Source organism: Typopeltis vanoorti, chromosome 22, assembly GCF_054136105.1.
Source record: "Typopeltis vanoorti isolate ZY-2024b chromosome 22, IOZ_Tvanoo_1.0, whole genome shotgun sequence".
NCBI classification, from domain to species: domain Eukaryota; kingdom Metazoa; phylum Arthropoda; class Arachnida; order Uropygi; family Thelyphonidae; genus Typopeltis; species Typopeltis vanoorti.
This window is the reverse complement of record NC_143570.1, coordinates 93,920,023-93,939,897: the sequence shown is the minus strand read 5'-3', so window position 1 is coordinate 93,939,897 and position 19,875 is coordinate 93,920,023. Positions and strand designations below refer to the sequence as shown.

The following is a 19,875-nucleotide window of genomic DNA, read 5'->3' as shown; positions in this document are numbered from 1 at the left end:
CTCCTTACACCAATGACTTCTCTCACTAACATTATTTATAATCATATTTATATCTTTGATGACAACAGTGCACTTCATTCCTCTTCACTCTTCACAAAACATTGTAGCACAATGACTCAAGTTTCAAGATCTTTATAGCTGATGCCTTAAACTCTGATATTTTAATCATTCTTGAGTGAGGTAATAACTTAGTAAATTAAATTGTAATACTACCAAAACATAATTCAGAATCAAAATCAAAACATAATTTGCAGGGAAACGGGGAGGCTCAGGGTGGACAGGGATACACAGCGTGAGAAAGGTGGAAGCTCCAAGAGGAGGTGAGAGCATGTGTAGGCAGGAAAGTAATGGGATGATCAGGGATCAAAAGGAAACAGATGGAATTGCAAAGGGTTCTAAAATGAAGAAGCAGAAAGGGAAATGGCCCCAGTCCAGAATGGAGAGATCACATCGAGTGAGTGGTATCAGTGGAACTAGCTGTAGATCCAGAAATGAGTTGTTGTGTTTGTATACCAATGCTAGAAGTATAAGAAACAAGGCAGATGAAATGGTTGCACTAATTGCGTCTGTGCACGCAGAGATTGTCGGAATAAGTGAGACATGGTTAGATGAGGATGACATCCTGACAGGAATAGAGATGGAAAGGTATGATGTGTTTCGTGAGGATAGAAGGGGTAAAAAGGGAGGGGGAGTGCTATTGATGATAGAGAAAGAGTTATGTCCATACAAGGTAGAGATGCAAGAGGGAAATGGGGCCAGTGGTTTTGAGGCAGTATGGTGTGAGATAGAGGTGAATAGAATCAAGTACTTGGTGGGATGTTGTTATAGACCTGGTAATGTGGATGGTGGTGATAGTGAAATGTATAGTCAAATAAGCCAAGCAAATAAGAAAAGGGTGATCATTATGGGCGATTTTAATTATGGCAATATAGACTGGAATGAAGAGATAGCAACTGGAATTAAAGAAAATGAGTTTCTTGAGTTTTTGAGGGATAACTTCCTCAGACAGTATGTAACAGAGGGCACAAGAGGATTAAGGGTCTTGGATTTGGTCATCTCATCGGAGGATGTAATTATCAATGAGGTATCAAATCATCCACCAATTGGTGAAAGTGACCATGAGGTGATTACTTGGGTGGTTGCCAGCAGTGCAAGGACCCCTGTGAAAAAAGGGTATATGTGGAACTACAAGGGGGGTGATTATGAAGAGCTCAGGAGACAGCTTGCAGGTGTAGCATGGAATGAGGAATTAGCTGGAAAAGAGATCAATGCAGCTTGGGGGATTTTCAAAAAATATTTAGTGGATGCAATGTCTAAATGTATACCACGGGTGAGAAGGTTAAATAAGGTAGGTGTGAGATGGATGAATAAAGAGATTAAGCATGCAATACAGAGAAAAGGGGCATTGTGGAGGCAGCATAAGAGAAGTGGAAGTAACCAATTTCATGAGGTCTACAAAGACCAGGCAAGGAGGGTGACTTGGTTGGTGAGAGTAGCTAAAGAGAGGTATGAACAGCATTTAGCTAATGAAGCTAAAAAGAATCCTAGGGAGTTCTTTCGATATGTAGCCAGCAAAAGAAAGAATGATTATGGAAGGATGACATTGATTGGAGGAAATGGTATAAAGACAGCTGTTGCAGAATGTGTGGTGGAGATACTTAATGAGCAGTTCATAAAGATCTTTCAATCTTGTGAATGTGACTTCATGGAGAGATTAAGAGCAGTTGATGATGGGGAGGAGAGACTGACTGTAAGTGAGCAAGAGGTGTTTGGGGAGTTGAGTAAACTAGATGTAAATAAGGCTGTGGGACTTGATAATATATCACCGCGTATTCTGAAGGAATGTGCCAGAGAGTTGACACCTACCTTGACATATTTTTTTAATACGAGTCTTGCACTTGGTCAAGTCCCTAAAGAGTGGAAGGAGGGCAAGATTGTGCCACTTCATAAAGGAGGTGATCGAACTCAAGCATCAAACTATAGGCCTATCTGTGTGTCAGGTGTTGTGGTTAAGTTGTTGGAGAAGCTTGTGAGAACTAGTATCCAGAGTTGGGTTGACAACAATGGTATAATCTTTGATGGACAGCATGGATTTGCTAAAGGGAGGTCGTGTTTTAGTAATCTACTTACTTATTACAATAAAGTGACTGCTTCCTTGGACAGAGGAGAAGGATACACAGTAATATACTTGGATTTCGCAAAAGCTTTTGATAGAGTACCTCATGATAAGTTGACAGTCAAACTAGAGCAGATGGGGTTGGATATTAGATTAGTGCATTGGATTGGAGACTGGCTATCTAATAGGTATCAACAAGTTGTGTATGGGGGTGCAATATCCAGGAAAAGGAAAATCACTAGTGGAGTGCCTCAGGGATCTGTTTTAGGGCCATTACTATTTAACTTGTATATTAATGATATTGGCGAAGATTTGGATGGAGATATTCAGTTGTTTGCAGATGATGCAAAGTTGGGACGAACCATAAAGAGTAGTGAAGATGTTGTGGCCTTGCAAGAAGACTTGAATAAATTGAGTGATTGGGCAAGCAAATGTGGATACGAGTTCAATGTTGCAAAATGTAAGGTTTTAAAATTTGGAAAACAAAGATGGGATGCAGAATTTATGATTGGTGAGAATATATTGTTGGAAGTAGAGGAAATAAGAGATCTGGGAGTGATAGTGGATAAGGATCTAAAATTTAGGGGACACATCGCCAAAATCGTGAAGACAACACAAAGACTTCTGGGAATGATGAGGAGGACACTGACGTGTAGAAGTAGGGAGATTCTTGTTCCATTGTATAAGGCTTTGATTAGGCCACACATGGACTATTGTGCCCAGATTTGGTCACCTGGTTTTCAGAAGGATGAAGAGATGTTGGAAAGGGTCCAAAGGGGACTGACTAAGGTAGTTTCTGACCTCTGGAATGTTGAGTATGAGGAAAGATTGAAAAGATGTAATTTGCTGAGTCTAGTGGAGAGAAGGAAGAGGGGAGATATGATAGAGACCTACAAGTTGGTAAGGGGTTGTTATAGGATCAATGGTGGAGAAGTTCTACAGAGAATAGTGGGAGATCAGGGGAGAACCAGAGGTCATACCTGGAAACTGTATAAAGAGGGTGTGAGTAGGGGAGTGAGAGACAGGTTTTTTTCGTGCAGAGTTGTGAATGATTGGAATGCCTTGCCTGAGAGTGTGGTGTCTGCAGGGAGTTTGAATGTGTTTAAGACCCGGTATGATGAGATGTGTGGGAGATAAAAGGACCTCCTAGATGAGTCTTTGACTCCATGAGGTCTTGTTTAATAATAATAATAATAAATAATAATAATCGTATCTTATTTCTTGGAAGAAAAACCATGATTTACTCTCCCTCACTTTTTATAACATGCTGCTCACCAACCAACACCACTTTTCTCTTTGTGGGTTGCCTTTCAACATATAGCCCATCCTACCATAAATACAACATATCAATACTCCATTAAATCTCCAAAAAGCTTGATATATATATATATATATATATATATATATATATATATTTTGTTAAAGCATTACTTCTGTTCTGCCCAACTCCATTCTGCCCAACCTTGCTTCAAAAACCTCAGATGCAAGATTATATTCAAAAGAGAGCTATTCATTTAATAGATAGCCCTTCTTTCACTGATTCCCTCTAACTGCTTTCCCATAGAAGTTCTGTTTTTGCATTCAATCTTTGCTAAGTATTTAATGGATGCTGCTCCATTGAACTGGCTGCTACTATTATTTCACTTCTCTCTAATCATGTATGAAGATGGACAGGTGCTGCTCAATATCTAAATTCAATTCAGATCCAGACTCAATGAAACAATTTCTTATTCTCTTTCTTCATTCCATATACCTCTGTCCTTTGGATGCATCTTTCTCATACCATTTTCTCCAAAACATACAACCACCAACTCTTCAATAAACACTTTAATAGCTTCCTTTCTTCTCTCTGATCACTTGATCACAAATGGAACTTTGTGTTAACTCTTGTGTGAGGTTGATAAACATAAACTCTGTACAGCTGGTTATACTTCTCTTTGAAGCTTTAAAGTATTATTTTACCACTCAATTCAAAATCTAAACAAACAGAGGTATAGGGTGTTATTAAAAAAAAAAAAAATATCGGAGCAGAGATTTTTTTTCCTTAATGGGCTGATATAAAAATTTCTGTGACTTGAGTGCATAAGTCACTGAAAGAGTTCATTAAAAGCAAAACATCGGTGAAGCGTTTTCATACAAAAAAAAAAGTGATCTGTTTTCCTGAAAAAAAGTGTATAGGATGTTTTCACCCACAAAGTCTGTGATATGCTTCATCAGAAGTTTTGGAATAAACTTTTCATACATAAAAACTAATAAAAATGATAAGTGATTGTTCATTTGTGAATGAACAATCACTGTCTCAGCATTTATACACTGTAATTCTACTCAGTTTCAGAGAATAGGAATGAATTTCTTCTTCGGAGAAATGATTGTGGAAGAATGACATTGTGGGATAAAAATGGGAATAGTGATTGATGCAGAGGATATAGTGGAGTTGTTCAATGAACACTTTATTGGAGTATTTCATCCTGGAGAAATAGATTTTAACACAGTATACTAGAGGGATAGGGCAGGTTCAAGTTTTAGAGGTGCAAGAGGAGAGTGTGTTCCAAATACCGAGTACTCCGGATGTCAGTAAAGCTGTGAGACTGGATGGTATTTAAACACAGTTTTTGAGAGAATGTGCTAAAGAACTGACAGCTCTATTGACCTGGCTTTTCAATAAAAGTCTGGCAGCGGGAAAGGTACACATGGAATGGAAGGAAGGTAAGATAGTGCTGCTGCATAAGGGCAATAGCAGACTGGAAGGGTCTAATTATAGGCCTGTTTGTGTGTCATCAGTAGTTGTTAAGGTCTTGGAGAAATTAGTGAGGGACTATATACAGCATTGGACAGATGACGGTAATGTTATCTGTGAGAATCAACATGGATTTGTTAAGGGGTACTCTTGCTTTAGTAATATGATTGCCTTTTATAATAAAGTGACAAGAGCAGTTGATGAGGGAAAATAATATGCTGCCATTTTTTGGGATTTTGCAAAGGCGTTTGACAGGGTGCCACACGATAAGCTGATATTTAAGTTGCAGCACATGGGTTTAAATGTTGGGTTAGTCAAATGGATTTAGGATTGGTTGACTGATAGGTATCAGAGAGTTGTGTATGGTGGGGCAATATCAAGGAAGCAGAAGGTTGCAAGTGGGGTTTCACAGGGCTCAGTAATGAGACCTGTATTGTTCAACCTTTATATCAATGATATAGTCGATGGATTGCAAGGGGACACTCAGTTGTTTGCAGATGATGTGAAGCTGGGAAGGGTTATCAGTGGTAGTGCAGATGTGGCAGCCCTGCAGGAGAATTTGAATAAACTAGACAGATGGGCAAATGAATGGGGATTTCGGTTCAATGCAGCAAAATGTAAATTCTTGAGGTTTGGGATATATCGGTGGGAAGATGCATACTCGATTGGAGGAGCTGTACTGGAACAGGGAGGAGAGACAAGAGATCTGGGGGTGATGATTGATAGAAAACTGAAATTCCTGGAGCATATTGCAAAGGTGGTGAGGGTAACTCACAGGATTGCTGCAATACTGAGAAGGAAGCTGACCTTCAGAGATAAAAGAGTTATCATTCTGTTGTACAAGGCCCTGATCAGACCACACTCAGAGTATTGTTCTCAGATTTGGTCCCCCACGATTTGAAGGGGATAAATTGACTGTGGAAAAGGTACAGAGGCAGAAAACAAAGATGGTTTCAGGACTGTACAATATGAGTTATGAGGACTGACTGAGGGAATGTGGACTGCAGAGTTTGGTGGATAGGAGGAGGAGAGGTGATATGATTGAGACTTTTAAACTGTTGAGAGGCAGTTACAGGGTAGATATTGGAGAGTTCCTTCAATTGGTGGAACAGCGGGAAGGAGCGATGACAAAGGGCCATCCCTAGAAGTTATGAACGGAGGCTGTGCGCAAGAGGGTGAGGAGTGGTATCTTTGCGTGGAGGGTGGTTGAACCTTGGAATGCATTACCTAAGAAAGTTGTTGGAGCAGGAACAGTCAATGGGTTCAAGGAGTGGTATGATAAACTTCGTGTTTCCTAAAAACGACCTTGCAGGATGAGTCTTTTTTACTCCATGGAGGCCTGGATAATAATTATTATTTTCAAGGAAGTTGAACTAGAAGTTTTGGATCATATAGGATAATGTTTTCAGAATAATGTTTCATTTATATGAAACATTATTCTGGAAGAAAATAATTTTCAATTCTTGTATCAAGCAAATAGAATACAATAATAACACAGAAAATAATTAACAACCCTCCTATATGACAACCTAGACAAGAAGAAATCCAGAGGACTCCTATACCATGAAAGGGATCTCTGAATAAGAAAATCACAAAAAAAAAAAAACTCATTGCTACCTACCAACCCAACAACCACATTCAGAACCTGTTAGTTTCTCCAATACACAAACTCTCACCATTGATGCTACCTGGCATATACAAAGTATCATGTTAATGCCACTTGTCTTACTATGGATAAACAGGAAGGTCTATCAATAAATGTATCTCTGAACATCGAGACCACATTCAGCTCATCAAACCTCACAAATCCGACCTAGCACAACAAGTAACCAAAAACATCAGTCACGGGATCCAATGGAAAAACTCCAAACTATTACACAGATCCATGTATAAACATAAATGTTTATACAAGAAAAGCACTGAAGCCCAACTCAATCGACTTAGCCGCAATCATAACAACTGTTTTACCATTCCAAAAGTGTGGGAAATTAGTCCAGATTTGGATTTGTGGATTATTTTGTATTTGCTGTATGCTTCACTATGAGCTAAGAATGAGGATGGAGTTGTGTTAACCTGTAATAGGCTAAATTTTTCTCTTGGACAGTTTTCACAGACCTGTGGTTAAACCAAAGCTTGGATAGTGGTGGGAATTATGAAGAGAATGGGAAAAATGAAGCCCTTCATTCCAGTGAGATAAATTTTAGTAACTCACTTGGAGCAAGTGTAGTAGTCCTGTTATAGTGCTAAAGGAAATGAGGTTTAGAATGGTTAACTGAAGGGCAGTCTGGGGAGATAAAACTTGCACAAGACTATGGTTTGAATTAATGAAACTTCTATGATATGCTTTAAGACAACTGGTTCAGTAAACATTGAGGATGTTGGGAAAGTGGAGAGGGTTATCAGGTAATCTGGTTGGTAGTAGATGATTTGCATTACATCATGGCTTACAACAAATACTCCTGCATCTCTTCCATCTTCAGCAGAATTGGAAATGGGAAACCAGTTAGAGTTGAATTGCGGACACTGAACTCAAGGATATGATTTTATTGTTTGGGTAGTAAGATGCAGATAGTCAACCTCCAGTGATAGAAATTCAAAGAAATCAGAAAGACTTTCAGAATTTAGAGAGTGATAAAGTCAGCAGGTGAATGGGGCAAGGAAACCTTAAGCCTTTGGAGAATATCAAAAAAAAAAAAAGAGGATTCCAGGTTTTTCATTCTTTGGAGACATCAAATCACAGACATAAACACTACCCTTTTGGTGGAAGGAGTCATACAGAATGTAATTTAGACAGTTTATTAGGTAACTGAAGTTCATATTTGAGGTTCTGTTAGAAATAAAAGTTCAGGTGTGGATATCTGTAAACATTGATGTATGTTATTTATGTTATTATTATTATTAAACAAGACCTCATGGAGTCAAAGACTCATCTAGGAGGTCCTTTTATCTCACACACATCTCATCATACCGGGTCTTAAACACATTCAAACTCCTTGCGGACACCACACTCTCAGGCAAGGCATTCCAATCATTCACAACTCTGCACGAAAAAAACCTGTCTCTCACTCCCCTACTCACACCCTCTTTATACAGTTTCCAGGTATGACCTCTGGTTCTCCCCTGATCTCCCACTATTCTCTGTAGAACTTCTCCACCATTGATCCTATAACAACCCCTTACCAACTTGTAGGTCTCTATCATATCTCCCCTCTTCCTTCTCTCCACTAGACTCAGCAAATTACATCTTTTCAATCTTTCCTCATACTCAACATTCCAGAGGTCAGAAACTACCTTAGTCAGTCCCCTTTGGACCCTTTCCAACATCTCTTCATCCTTCTGAAAACCAGGTGACCAAATCTGGGCACAATAGTCCATGTGTGGCCTAATCAAAGCCTTATACAATGGAACAAGAATCTCCCTACTTCTACACGTCAGTGTCCTCCTCATCATTCCCAGAAGTCTTTGTGTTGTCTTCACGATTTTGGCGATGTGTCCCCTAAATTTTAGATCCTTATCCACTATCACTCCCAGATCTCTTATTTCCTCTACTTCCAACAATATATTCTCACCAATCATAAATTCTGCATCCCATCTTTGTTTTCCAAATTTTAAAACCTTACATTTTGCAACATTGAACTCGTATCCACATTTGCTTGCCCAATCACTCAATTTATTCAAGTCTTCTTGCAAGGCCACAACATCTTCACTACTCTTTATGGTTCGTCCCAACTTTGCATCATCTGCAAACAACTGAATATCTCCATCCAAATCTTCGCCAATATCATTAATATAGAAGTTAAATAGTAATGGCCCTAAAACAGATCCCTGAGGCACTCCACTAGTGACTTTCCTTTTACTGGATATTGCACCCCCATACACAACTTGTTGATACCTATCAGATAGCCAGTCTCCAATCCAATGCACTAATCTAATATCCAACCCCATCTGCTCAAGTTTGACTGTCAACTTATCATGAGGTACTCTATCAAAAGCTTTTGCGAAATCCAAGTATATTACTGTGTATCCTTCTCCTCTGTCCAAGGAAGCAGTCACTTTATTGTAATAAGTAAGTAGATTACTAAAACACGACCTCCCTTTAGCCCATGCTGTCCATCAAAGATTATACCATTGTTGTCAACCCAACTCTGGATCCTAGTTCTCACAAGCTTCTCCAACAACTTAACCACAACACCTGACACACAGATAGGCCTATAGTTTGATGCTTGAGTTCGATCACCTCCTTTATGAAGTGGCACAATCTTGCCCTCCTTCCACTCTTTAGGGACTTGACCAAGTGCAAGACTCGTATTAAAAAAATATGTCAAGGCAGGTGTCAACTCTCTGACACATTCCTTCAGAATACGCGGTGATATATTATCAAGTCCCACAGCCTTATTTACATCTAGTTTACTCAACTCCCCAAACACCTCTTGCTCACTTACAGTCAGTCTCTCCTCCCCATCATCAACTGCTCTTAATCTCTCCATGAAGTCACATTCACAAGATTGAAAGATCTTTATGAACTGCTCATTAAGTATCTCCACAACACATTCTGCAACAGCTGTCTTTATACCATTTCCTCCAATCAATGTCATCCTTCCATAATCATTCTTTCTTTTGCTGGCTACATATCGAAAGAACTCCCTAGGATTCTTTTTAGCTTCATTAGCTAACTGCTGTTCATACCTCTCTTTAGCTACTCTCACCAACCAAGTCACTCTCCTTGCCTGGTCTTTGTAGAACTCATGAAATTGGTTACTTCCACTTCTCTTATGCTGCCTCCACAATGCCCTTTTTCTCTGTATTGCATGCTTAATCTCTTTATTCATCCATCTCACACTTAACTTATTTAACCTTCTCACCCGTGGTATACATTTAGACATTGCATCTACTAAATATTTTTTGAAAATCCCCCAAGCTGCATTGATCTCTTTTCCAGCTAACTCCTCATTCCATGCTACACCTGCAAGCTGTCTCCTGAGCTCTTCATAATCACCCCCCTTGTAGTTCCACATATACTCTTTACTCACAGTGGTCTTTGCACTGCTGGCAACCACCCAGGTAATCACCTCATGATCACTCTCACCAATTGGTGCATGATTTGACACCTCATTTATAATTACATCCTCCGATGAGATGACCAAATCAAGGACCCTTAATCCTCATGTGCCCTCTGTTACATACTGTCTGAGGTAGTTATCCCTCAAAAACTTAAGAAACTCTTTTTCTTTACTTCCAATTGCTATCTCATCATTCCAGTCTATATTGCCATAATTAAAATCACCCATAATGATCACCCTTTTCTTATTTGCTTGGCTAATTTGACTATACTTTTAACTATCACCACCATCCACATTACCTGGTCTATAACAATATCCCACCAAGTATTTGATTCCATTCACCTCTATCTCACACCATTCTTCCTCTAAACCACTGGCACTATTTCCGTCTTGCATCTTTGTATGGACATAACTCTTTCTCTATCATCAATAGCACTCCCCCTCCCTTTTTACCCCTTCTATCCTCACGAAACACATCATACCTTTCCATCTCTATTCCTGTCAGGATGTCATCCTCATCTAACCATGTTTCACTTATTCCAACAATCTCTGGGTGCACAGACGAGACGCAATTAGTGCAACCATTTCATCCGCCTTGTTTCTTATACTTCTAGCATTGGTATACAAACACAACTCATTTCTGGATCTACAGCTAGTTCCACTGATACCACTCACTCGATGTGATCTCTCCATGCTGGACTGGGGCCATTTCCCTTTCTGCTTCTTCATTTTAGAACCCTTTGCAATTCCATCTGTTTCCTTTTGATCCCTGATCATCCCATTACTTTCCTGCCTACACATTCTCTCACCTCTTGGCGCATCCACCTTTCTCACGCTGTGTATTCCTGTCCACCCTGAGCTTCCCCGTTTCCCTGCTCCTCTTGCACACCCATTCTCTCATTTTCTATACTCATACCACTCACTTCCACATTCATTTCCACTCCTTCAATCTCTCCTGTCTTACTCTCCTGCTCTTCCACATCACTCCCCTCTCGATCTGATTCATTCTCTCTATTCACTTCTCTACTTTCCAGCAGCAGTCTCTCCAAGCGACTCACACCATAACCACTCAAATGCAGTCCATCGCTCCCATACAGCTCACTTCGTCCCTCAAACTCATTCCACACATTAACAAACTCTACTCCCATCTCCTCACACATTTCAGCCAGAATATCATTCATAATCCTTGCTCTCCGCCTCATTTCACCACAATCATACCCAGGCAACACACTGACCACCCTTCCTGTCACACTATTCTCTTTTATCTTTCCAAGCAGTCTCCTGACATTCATTTTGACATGCTCTTTGTTCTCTCTCAAATCATTCGTACCAATTAATACAATTAACTCTTTTGCTCGTTCCCGCCTCATATTCAATGCCTCAATCACTCTACTCATTTTACTGCCTTGAAAACATACCTTGTGCATTTTATCCTCTAGCACACCTTTAATAATGGAGTCACCATACAACGCCACTCGCTCATCTTTTGTTATCTCTTTCATGCCATCATGATTTATTTTAATAGTTTTGACCTGAATTCTCTTAATTTCATTCCGCATCCATTTCATTTCTTGCTTCATCCAATGCAATTCACCTTCTGAACCTCGCGACACATTCACTCTATCATTAAATCTTTCTAACTTTCTAACTCTCGACCCCCTCTTCTCACTTTCCCTATGTTTGGTGAAACAGATGTAGAAGTGAATTTTTTTAACCACAGTGACAATATGAACTGTTTTTCTGTTCATAGTTCATTTTGTTAATTGGTTGAAAAGAAAGCAGAAATATGCAATGAGAAGACATGGACTTTTGGACAACCTCCTCATCTTCTTGCTATATTGTGGTCTTATCATTGTTCCCCTCCCCCTTATCTCACTAACTGGACTACCCTCTAGGTACAATATTGCAGAGTATGTGGAGTAGGATTATATACCAGCTGATCCAGAATGCCTCCTGACATCACCATCAGGTGTGGCTCCACATACTATCTGGTACTGGTTCCTGTCAAACTGCTTTACTGCTGTACCTTGAATAGAGGATGCATTGGGTCTCCACATTGTGTTTGGCATGTCCTTGAAGGTACTGCTCGTAATGTGTGGAAAAAAGAGATTAAAACCAAAACCTCTGCTCAGGAGAAATGTCATCTACCACTTCATATTATAAGCAAACTGTGGTATTTAATGTCATGAAGATTGCCTAGTTAATTTAGTTTACATTTTATCCTAGTAGAATATATCCCTTTACGTATATAAGGAACTAAAAGGCATGTGTGATTATGGATAGCTCGGGATGTAGATGGTAACAAGAGAGTGGAATCAGGAATTAGGTAGATAGAAGATTAATACTATCTTTGGGGGCCAGCTGAAGAATATTTAAAAAAACAATGCCTAAATGAATTCCAAAAATCAGGAAGTTAAACAAAATGCATAAAAAACAGATGAATGTATCTGTGGGGATAGTTTAAGAAGGTAGACTCATGAAGAGTACAAAGAGAGGGTTAGGAATGTGCCATATTTGGTACCAAAAAAAAGCACAAAGAAAAATTTCAGGTAGTTCCAATCCGTAGCGCACTCAGGATTTAATCTTGGGGGGTGCCTGAGTTGAGTAGACAATTTGAGAATACACACTATGCATTGCATACGACCTATGACTGAGCATCTGCAATGATCGCTAATTCGTAAGTAGTATAGAAATAGAAGACACGACACAACATAAATTTAAAAAATGAATTTTAATTAGAAAAATATTTTTGGAAAATTTTTCAGTGTTTTTTTCCTATGGAGGGGGCCAGGACCCCCCCCCCCCCCAGGTGCGTGCCACTGGTACCAATATAAAAAAGAATGATTACTGGGGAAGGTTTGATGATTCATGGGAATGGTATGCAGTTAACTACTGCAGAAGATGTAGTGTTGAAGTATACTTAACAGCACTGAGGTACTTTTTTGCTGGTGAGTGAAATTTCATTACAAAGCTTGCATGCATAATCGTAGTTGTTTCCATTATGCATTATGGAAACAACTACTGTGTTATAGTAACTATATTTAACTTCAGTTTAATATAAAGCAAAATAATCACCCAACATTTTGACTTTCATATCAATGTCATCATCTGGAGTATACACATACATACAAAAAAAAAAAAGCTACATTACAATTATATAGTATGCTAAAGTCACGCTAATTTGGTCAACTGTTAACACTACTGACCTGACCTCTGGAAGAAAAAAAAAAGGCTTACTTCATTAACACTAGTGTCCTGTTATTTGATTACAAATCATTAAGTATATGTTAAGCTAGACAGTAATGTGCTCTCAGATAAATTAGAACAAAACAGTATAGATGATGGCAAATAGGGGCTGAAATTATTGCTTAGAGTCCTATAGCAAGGGTTTGCTGGAGAACACGAAAGAACTTAAGTGGTCTGAATGTGTACAATCCAAATTCTTGGGATTTTTATGCAACCATTATTGTTTATGATCAAAATTTCACAGACTTCCTTGAATTTGCATTCATACACATTTTTGTATGTATGATGTAAGAAACGGGCACCTTTCCAATCAATTTGGTGTACCTTCATTTTACTACACTTTGTTACTATAACTGTACCTTCTTTTTGTAGGTAAAAATTATTTTGCCACACGAAGTAACCAGAATGTAGTATATGCACAAAGCGAGCTATAATATCAAGCAGAAATTTGTTCTGTACGCGAAGAATTGTGTCATGTCACTGACACAATTCGGGGGGGGGGGGGTAAAATGAGCTACCAACTCCTTGAGTGTTGATGCTAATTTCTTGGTTAGGTTAATTAGGACTGTCTATATCTTCAACTATCGGCCAAAGTGGAACGTTATGTTTGTGAACTTTGGGAACATCCTCAGGAGTATGAAGTCTGAAATGCTAAATAGTAAATTTAATGTTAACAAATAGTTTCAGGATCCAAGGATATGAAAAGAGGGTCAAACTTTTCTGGTGTACAAGTGAAATATGAAGACTGAGATTTCAAATTAAAGCAATTCTTCAAATGATAATGGTACTGGAGAGGATGAGAGGAGTGGAATACCAAATTGTTATGATAACAGCAGAAATCTCTATGACAATCATTATGATTCTGGAGAAATCAATTTTTGGAAATTTACTTACATATTACAATAGATTAAGAGATGTATACAAGAAAGGATTAGTATGGATGAATATACAGTGCTATATCAATGTCATCTCTAACCACAAATGGTTATAAATGTGTACCACATTTTAGTACTATGGTTGGGTTAGAGTTACATATCTGTGCAATTATTTATTGTTACATAATCTACAAATAATCTCAGATCAAACTTGGAATTTTTTTGAGCCATTTCAGGTCTCCAATAAGCAGAATGATAGTCTCTTGTCTCCATGAAAATCTACCTAAAGACATTCACAAACTCATGCCGCAGTGTAAATCAAACCCACAGCCTATAGCAACAGTGCTGTTTTATCTGTGATTGATTGTATATATAGGAAAATCACTGCTCCACTAAAGTCTTGATTTTTCTGTTCACCTCATTATTTTGGAGGTTGATGTAGGATTTTTTAAATTAATATTTTATTGTAACCATTCTTTGGTAGGATTTAACTCAGGTTTTGTAACTCTTGGTTCTTGTTATCTATATTAGTGCAAATCCTATAAGCCTTATTACATAGGGAATGGATGATGCCTATTTTCTGCACCCAGTGGTGATGGGATGTGATGTGTAGGTAACTTCTGGTATTTGTTGGCTTCCTACAGACTAAGAAATGGTGTGTGTGTGTGTGTGTTCTGTTCAGATATCCCAATAAGTGTATCCAAAAATGTCAAAGACCTATTTGCCTCTAATTCAACAGTGAATTTAATTTGAGGGTGAGGGAAGTTGAGGTACATGATGAAAGCTTCTAATCGGTAAAAGAGCTAGGCCAGACTGTGAGAAAATCATTGACTTATCTCTGCCAAATTTTAGGTTGTGTTCCTTGATATGAAAGGCTTCAAACTTCTCCATGAATAAATTTGCTAACAAGGGGGGGGGGGAAGCCTATTGCTAGTCCTGCCTTCTGTTCACCACCCAGCACAGAAAATAGGCATCACTGTTCCCTATTATTTTGGGTATCTCTATGGAGTCAGTAGACCCATCATGGGAGACCCAAACTAGCAAAACAATATCTGTCATATCTCTTCTTGAATTCATTTACAGACGAAGAAATCACAACTAAGTCAGGCAATGAATTCCACTCATTCACCACCCTCCAGGTAAAAAACCTTATTCTGACACCCTTGTTAACCACACTCTTCTTTAATTTCCAGGGATGACCTCTTGTTCTTCCATCACTATCACACAGCTGAAACATTTCCCCTGCATCAATCCTATAAAAACCTTTCAGTAATTTAAATGTTTCTATCATATCTCCTCTTCTCCCTATCAACCAACCTCTGAAATCCACAAGCTCTCAATCTATCATGTAAGGAGCATTTTTTACATCACTCACCAACTTAGTTACGCTTCTCTGAACCCTCTAAACAGCCTCCTCATCTCCAAGGAATCCAGGTGACCAGACCTGAGCACAGTAATCCAAATGTGGAAGTATCAACGCTTCATAAAGGGGAATAATAACCTCTTTATCTCTGGATGTCAGTGTGTTCCTCAACAACCAAGTAATAATCCTATGTGCAATCTTGGACACCTTAGCAATTTATCCCCTGAACTTCATCTCCCTATCTGCCAACACCCCTAAGTTCCTAGCCTCATCAATCTCTTGGAGTTCTGTTCCATCAATGTAGTACACAGCTGGTAATCTTTTAATTCCAAAATTCATGACTTTACACTTTTCCACACTGAACTGACATCCATTACCTTTTTCCCATTCTACCAGCTTATTTAAATCATCCTATAAACTTTCAACATCAGCTTGATTTTTATTGCGCTACTCAACTTTGCATCATCAGCAAACAACTGAATATCTCCCTTTAAGGCATTTCCTATAACATTTATATACAAATTAAACAACAATGGCCCAAGCACAGAGCCCTAAGGCACACCACTGGTTACCTGCCTCATCCTGGACTCGGCTCCTCCATATCCCCACCTTCTGGTATCTCTCCCTGAGTCATTCTCCTATCCATATCATTATTTAGTATCCATTCCCATCTGCTCCAATTTGCATAACAGTGTTCCATGGGGTATCCTGTCAAAAGCCTTAGCAAAATCCAGAAATACCACTGTGTAGCCAGTTCCTTTGTCCAACTCAGATGTCATTCTATTATGAAAAGTTAATAGATTGCTAAGGTAGGATCTACCTTTAACAAAACCATGTTGGACTCTATAGAGTATGATATCCTGATCCACCCATTCTTGAATTTTGTCTTTAACCAACTTTTCCAATACTTTTACCACTACTCCTGAGATGGTGATTGGTCTGTAATTAACTACCACAGTTTTAGAGCCGCTTTATGCAAAGGAACCACTTTGCCTAACTTCCACTCCCTAGAGACCATACCAGAGTTCAAACTTAAGTTAAATATCCAAGTAAGAGGGATTGACAATTCATTTGCACATTCACGCAACACCCGAGCTGATATTCTATCTAAACCTACAGCAATGTTTGCATTTAAATTTTGCAATATATTAAATACCTCTGATTTCTTAGCTTCAATTCTCACATTAGTTATTGCTACAGGTACAGAGATATCCTCACTTGGGTGATAGACTTTTGAAAAGTGATCACTCAGTAACTCGACTATTACATCTGATTTTGTCACCTCAATACCATCAGCACCCACTAAAGTTATCCTTCCGAAGTCATTCTTCCGTTTACTTGCCACATAGCGAAAGAACTCTTTGGGATTATCCTTGATCTCTTTGGCTGAGGTCTTCTCATAATCTGATTTAGCTTTTCTTACTTATGCTGGTAACCTTCCTAGCTTGAGCCTTGTACCACTCATGGGTGTACTGATTGCCTTGCTCCTTGTAAATTCTCCATAACATTTTCTTTTTTTGCAGATCAAGCTTGATACTACTGCTCATCCATCTAATGCCTGCCTTGTTTGACTTCCTGACCATGGGGACACAATCTGATATTGATTTCCTCGGATACTGGCTGATTTTATCCCATGCACTGCTAACATCTTTCCCCTGCAATATGTTCTGCCATGGGATGGATGCAAGCTCACTTCGAAGCTTGTTATAATTGCCTAACCTGTAGTATATACCCCTTTTTAACCCCAGATTTTGCAACCTCCCAAGTCAATACCACATGATCATTTTCACCAATTGGAGCTAACGAGGACACCTTACTTATGCATATATCCTCTGAACCAATAACTAGATCCAACACTCTCACACCACGTGTCCCTTCAGTTATGTGCTGTTTCAAGTAATTATCTCGTAGAAGATGTATGAACTCCATGTTCTTTTTGCTACATGATATTTCCTCCTTCCAATTGATATCACCATAATTAAAATCCCCCATAATAATCACTAAACTTGCACTCATTGAACTAATTTGCTGATGCATGAGTTCAATATCTCCCCCTGTACTCCCTATGCAATAAAGCTTACAGAATTTCCACTAATATAGATAAAAGTAACCAAGAGTTACTAGACCTGAGTTCAATCCTACCAAAGTATGGTTACAATAGAATATTAATAAAAAAATCCTACATCTTCCAAAACAGTCATCAGATAAACAGTAAACCAAGACTTTAAAAGACAGTGATTCTCCCATATATATAATCAATCACTAAAATAGTAAAGTTGCTTTGATAACAAAATATAAAGATCGCCTTCTACCTAATCAACAAGATCTCTAATAATCTGAAAACTCCCTATCTGCCACTTGAAAAACCAGGTGTCTACAAGATCAGCTGTAGTTTAGTTGTGGTCTTCACTAAACAGGACAGACTTGAAGGCCAAGAGAGGTACACAGATCAGAACACATCAAGAACAAAAGAAAACACAAGTCAGGACTGGTAGCATATATAATTGAAACAAAACATCAAGTACTATGGCAACAAACAAAAATTCTCCACAGAGCATTTACAGATTTTTTTTCCAAAAAACCTTTAAAGAATCAGCTGAAATGATGAAACACCTTCTACAGTGTAACACAAAACAAGGTATGATTTTACGTGTGGTTTAGTCTTTACTAATTCATCAGTCTTTACTAACACAGGCAGTTATCAGTGGTATACATCGTCCATGAACCAGCAAATGCTTGCTTCCAATCATTATTCAGGTTCAAATATTTTTACTATGTAATACCAAAAGAACATTCCTAGTATATCGCCAATGCAACAATATGCCAAGACAATGTTATAAAGGAAGATTCTGCAATTTAGATAGAATGTTATGTATTATTCAGTAAGCATAAATTAAGGAAGATGAGGGAGATAATGGATATGATGGACAAAGCACTAATTATGACAATGGTAGGGACATCAGCATGTAGAAATCAAGTGAATTCTGCTTCATTGTATAAGTGTATATATGTTAGGCAGATTTGGTATCTGGCTTTTGAAGCGATGAAGAGGTTTCAGAAGGGAGAGAGAGAAAGTGACTAAATTAGCATGTCTGTGGAAAATTCCTGGAATATTCAGTATGAGAACAGATGGAAGATATGTGGATAAAATAAGAAGGGATGATATTATACAAATATTTCCAGTCAACTACACCCTGTAACTCTTCCAAAACAAATCAATAAACTTCTATATCATCATCTGGACCCCACACACGGCACTGATGTGCCTATAGGTCCCTCGACAGGGTATCAGCAGGTTGCGTATGGAGGAGTGGTACCCCCAAAAGAGTGAAGTGACACAGAGATCTGTTTTTGGACCATTATTGTGTCATTAACCCAGTATCATAAAAAAAAAAAAAAATCAGCTAACGCCTATTTGTTCCCGTATAGGGAGTAGGCAGGGCCGTTCACGTACTTTATTGTACGTTAATGACACTTACTATGAACTGGAACTGATTTAACTGGAGATATGTAGCCGTGCGCTGATGATGCAAAGTTCAGAAGAGCTATAAGAAGTAGAGTAGATGTTGTGGCCTTCCAGGAGGATCTGAATAGACTGTGTGAGTGAGCAAATGAGTGGGGCATTGGTTTAATGTTGCAAAATGCAAGGTCTTGAAATTTGGTAGGCAAGGTTGGGATGCAGAGTTTACAATTAATGGAGAAATTTTGAAGGTGGTGAAGGAGATGAGAGATCTTGGAGTGATGGTGGACACAGACTTGACATTTAGGGGTCACCTTGCTAAATTTGTTAGAACATCCCAACAGATTATGGCAATAATGAGGAGGACATTGACATGCAGAAGCAAAGAGGTTATGATTCCCCTGTAAGTTTTGATAGGGTCATGTATGGACTACTGTGCATAGATTTTTGGTTATCTGATTTGGAAGGGGGGGGTACATTGGAGAAAGTCCAGAGAAGGTTTACTAAGTTAGTGTTAGGTTTATGAAATGCCAGATATGAGAAAAGACTGAGGGAATGCAACTTACAGAGCCTTATGGATAGAAGAAGAAGAGGGGATATGATTTAGACATAAGTTGGTGAGTTGGTGAGGGGTAGTTACCAGATTAATGTGGAGAAGATATTTCTTAGAGTAGAGGGTGGAAGGGATAGAACTAAAGGCCATCCATGGAAGCTGTATAAGAAGGGTGTGCACAGGGGAGCAAGAAGAAGGTTCTTTGCATGAAGAATGATTGTAGTTTGTGCGAAAACTGTGAATGGGTTGTTATTATTATGCGACACCTCCAGAGAGTCTGAAGACTCATTGGGGAGGGTACCTACTCTACAACTCCGTCCCCACCACTCAATCCACCAACCACTATGAACTGAAATTATCATCATCATCTACACTACATCCAGCTGGCAAGTTCTGATCAGATGTTAATAATAATAATAATGACTTTTGAATAATAATAATAATAATGACTTTTTTTAACAATAA

General features: G+C 38.7%; 1 protein-coding gene across 1 annotated transcript in view; it reads right to left on the bottom strand.

Annotated features, from left to right (window-relative positions):
• LOC150094572 (integrin alpha-9-like) overlaps nt 1-19,875 on the bottom strand; it is a 337,988-nt gene that overhangs the window by 194,529 nt on the left and 123,584 nt on the right. The window lies entirely within an intron of this gene.